Genomic DNA, 4737 nt, shown 5'->3' on the forward strand with positions numbered 1-4737 from the left:
TATATATATATATATATATATATATATATATATATATATATACATAATATGAATCAATAGGAAATTATTTACATAGCATTCGCAGTATTTCACGGAATATTAATTACCGCTCGGTGACTATCGCTTTTTATTAAAGTAAGAGAACAACTATTTATTTACTTAGCTCGTGTATTTTTCTAATAGCAATTCAAACAACAACAGCAACGCATGACCGATTATGCTAAACAGTATGTATAACATATGTAGCCGTAAATAATTATTGGTTAATGACGAATAAACAGGACAAAACTTTAACAGTTATGCGTACGGCTGCATTATTAATTGAACGCGTGACCGTCCATACTACACAAATAGAAATAAGTACCGAGCGTTTACGCATTGACTACTTACACAGTGTTTAGTAACATTACTAATCTAACAGTTGGAATGCACTTACATACGTAAAAAACTCACGTTCATTGTCATGTAAATGTAAGAAGTTAACAAGGCAGGAAAGTAGGCGTTCGCGACAAATCTGGATAAGTGGCAAAAGATAACCCAATATAGCCGCTGGCACTTTGGCCGTTTTAATTAATAAGAATCAATTAAAAATAAATTAAATTTTTTAAAGTAAATATAATAATCAATGTATATCTAGTTAACCTACACCGTCTGCTAATTTTCCCTGAAAGTTGACCAAATGCTACTATGTAACGGCAGCGCACACATACCGATGCAGCATGACCACAGTTTGTACCATAATTGGGTTTAAAAGGTCTTTGTTTTTATCATTTGTTTTTTTTACTTACTATAAATAATAATTAAAAATATTGGTTATTACATTAATTGACTTTTTAACCCTTTAACCTTATCTATGGTTTACACTATAAATAACAGTTAACATGGAAAGGTAAAATGATAAAAGTAAAGGAGAAAAAATATACTATAAATTGAATAGGTTTACATTTGTACCTTTCAACTTTTTTTACTTCAGCTATTATTCAGTTAGCGCAACGGACAAATATTTTATGGTAGTAAATTATCATGGTTTTCAGTTTGGGAACCCCGCAAATGTGTTTTCGCATTTGTGCTAAACTAATCCGGGGTCCCAAATTATCCTTGATCCCAAATCATTTTATATAGTGAAAGACTATAAGTAGAATGATGATGGCAAACAGAAACAGTACGAGCGCGATCATGCAGCCGGTTTTCCACCTGGTCCACAGCACAGGTTTCGCGGTCGTGGCCGGACTTCCGTTAATCCTCTGTAGAACCTTGACTGCCGCTTCCACGGTCGCCAGCGCCACATGTCCGTCGCGACATCTGCAGGCAACTTCTTCCCCGCGGCAGTGGCCGCTGCAAAAAGATAAAAAGCTATAGGTGCGCCCCGATATTCAATCTAGAGATAGTGACGAATATTGGAGGCGTACAATCTATGCTACTCTGAGCTTTATAACTCATATTATCACGTGATATATGAATAAGCTCGTGACGTAATGCTTTGAGTTTGATTAAATCAAGAGCATATAAAGAAAGCTTTATTATTTCTTTATATGCTCTTGATTAAATTGTGGGCAACTCATTATTTCCGTAATAATTTGTTAGGAAATATACAAATCATGAACCATTTTACAAAGTATATGAGCTCTAAATTGTTCTCATGAATTCAAATCGTCCATAGACAATAATTTACCACTGTAACGACAAGCATTGACGTTATTGAAAAGGGAAAATGGTTTTGCCACACCGATGTTAGTTGCCCGTGGCAGAGAGGCAGGTAGTTATCCAAATATTCCCAATCGTCAAGGAATAGTGTGTGAAACAATTCTTTATGTGTTCGGCGTTATAAAACACACAAAGTTGGGGTTAGGGTTAGGCGGTTTCCTATATACTATATCCCGTGATATCTGCTCTGGACCCTCAACCTGCCTTGTCTAGCTAACTGGTATTACAAAACCAGTATTACAAAATCAAGCGCTTCACAACTTTAAACTTTGAAATTTGATATCGATGAAACATCTCGTTAAAATATCCATAAGTGTTTGGTTTTTAGGCATTGTCTGCTATAAAGAGACCTAGCTATAGCTGTGTGAATGAGATTTTAACACATTAGATATGCATATAATAATTATTATATATATGTATACTAGCGGGATACCCGGCGTTACCGGGGGAAATCAGTTGGTCACATCAAATGGTTGAAAAGAAAATACCACAAAAAATCTAACTATCTATCTATCCATGCATCCATCCATCTATCGCATTCCATGCCATCCTATCCCATCCCATTACACCGCATCCCATGCCATGCCATGCCATGCCATCCCATCTCATCCCATCCCATGCCATCGCATGCCATCCCATCCCATCCCATCCCATCCCATCCCATCCAATCCCATCCCAAACAATAAAAAATAATAAGAAATCAAACGATAAAAGACATTAAAATAAAAAAGTAAAAAATAATAAATAATAAAATAAAATTATATAAGAAATATAATTATATTTGATCTACATAGGCTTCCATGAAGTGTTCCCGTCAGTTTGCGCTATTATTATCATGTACCATAGTTTATTCTGGATTTTACTAAACGTTTAAATGTAGTAAAAAAATTTAAATTTTGAAATTAACGGTGAAGTGGCAGAAGTACATACTAAACAGTCCAAAAGTAAAGAAACAGAATTTCACGAGGTGGGATTCGAACCCAGAATCAATGGTTTTGGAGTCCGAAGCACGGACACTGGGCCATTCGCAGTATGATTACATAATATGATTAACACGTTGGAGATGGACAACAGATATCCCTCGTTCTATTTATAGATTGTGTACATATTTTCAAGGTTTCCCTCGCAAAATCACATTTTCGGAGGTTACATTTTCTTCCAAAGTTGAGAGGCAGGATACGGAATCATTGTCGACACGTGGTGTACGTTTCACGCCCAGCCATGCACCCCCTCCGGAGTTTTTAGCCGAAATGTCTTACTTTAATAGTATAGATATATAATAATAATGTAGTAGATGATAACATTTACTTCTGATTTATATCTTACCACGAATTGATCTCTACATGTGTCTTTTCTTTGTCGTCTGTACCAATCGGGTCACCGCCGTGACATGGGCTCCAGGAAATACGGATTTCCCTGCCACTCAAGTTCGCATCACTCGTCGTTTCCGGGTCGATCTTTGACTGGAAAGTTTTGCCGTTCAATCAAATTAAACACTAGTCGTTCTAAGACTAAGAAGACTTACACGAGTGCCGAATGCTGACCCATATTCGAGACAACACGTGTAGTGACAACAGATAGTAGGCGTGTACTTTTGGTTCTGACCTAGATAAAGAAATCCGCATAGACGAACGCGTTATATCGTGACTGAGTCTGTCTGAAATAGCTTTTATGCTTACTGTACCTGTAGATGCATTCAGACAATAGCGTATTAAGAAGGGCCTTCTTTATACGCTCTTGATTTAGATATTTAGACACTATACGCATGAAATTCAAGAGTAGGTTCTCCAGAGTGTTCTATTAAAGTGCACGTTTTGACAGATAACCCATTGGGAGCAATGCAAAAGGTTTCGTATACTAGATGTCAAAAAAATGTAGTAGTGGAATCAAACATGAGCGCACGCACGTACACCAACGATCGTGAATTATTAATCTCCTATACCAACATTCATATTGATTGCTTACGGTCTTTCTTACGTGATTCGTCTATATGGTAGTGATACAAAAAAACATAATCAATTTCATTGACCTAAACCACGGTCATCGAACTTTCATTTCCGGGTGTAGGCCTACTGCTGGTTGGGCCCTCCATCTCATGCACCCTAAACCACGGTCATCGAACTTTCATTTCCGGGTGTACTGCTGGCTGGGCCCTCCATCTCATGCACACACTCATGGTACATACCTGCTGGTAACCTACATACCAGGTTACCGCGTATCTGCATATGTTCTCCCCCATAGTAACTCGGCTAATGTTTTACATATAGTACCATTGCTATAGTATCCCACCTATTCAGTGTTCAGCTTCTCACCTGCCAAGTGTATATTGCTATACAGTACTACAAACAAATACAAATTGCGCATATGTATATATATCAAGAGTGCATAATAGAGTTAATACCGCGCGCGCGCAACATACACACACCCAACCCCGGACACCGACACACACAACCACACAACACATTTCACACACACACACACACACACAAACACAACACAGCCACACCATCACACACCACACACAACGCACAACCAACGTAATCTCCACATCGTGTACGTATTACATTGATCGTATCTTCATCGTACCTGTATACATTAACGTAACGTATACAATATGTATGTATATCAGAGTACATGAATAGAGGATGTACTCTTGATGTAGCTTTGATGGTAGTTTCTATTAATGTAGCGTTGTGGTCTGGCGTCCTGTGCATACCGTAGCTGTGTATATCATACATAACTGTGGCAATTCGTACCTGTATACATAAGGGGGGTAAAACTTACATTATGTACGGTGTGATCGTCGACGTACTGGTGCAGGACGTACTGTATACATGTAGTAACTGTGGCAATATCGTGATACAATACGTACCTGTATACATGACGTAACTGTGCAATACGTACCTGTATACATGACGTAACTATACAATACGTACCTGTGCACGTCACGTAACAGTACAATACGTACGTACCTGTATACATCACGTACCTGTCAATACGTACCTGTATACATGGCGTAACTATACAATACGT

At 37.9% G+C, this 4737-nt stretch overlaps 1 long non-coding RNA gene across 1 annotated transcript; it reads right to left on the minus strand.

Annotated features, from left to right (window-relative positions):
- Positions 1-150: 150 nt before the first annotated feature.
- On the minus strand, positions 151-3201 carry LOC106810318. Its single transcript, XR_001393997.1, has 2 exons — positions 3031-3201; positions 151-1335 (listed from the first exon to the last, which is right to left on the minus strand). It is a non-coding gene; the product is annotated as an uncharacterized LOC106810318 (long non-coding RNA).
- Positions 3202-4737: the final 1536 nt, after the last annotated feature.

This window comes from Priapulus caudatus, unplaced genomic scaffold, assembly GCF_000485595.1.
Source record: "Priapulus caudatus unplaced genomic scaffold, Priapulus_caudatus-5.0.1 Scaffold432, whole genome shotgun sequence".
NCBI classification, from domain to species: domain Eukaryota; kingdom Metazoa; phylum Priapulida; class Priapulimorpha; order Priapulimorphida; family Priapulidae; genus Priapulus; species Priapulus caudatus.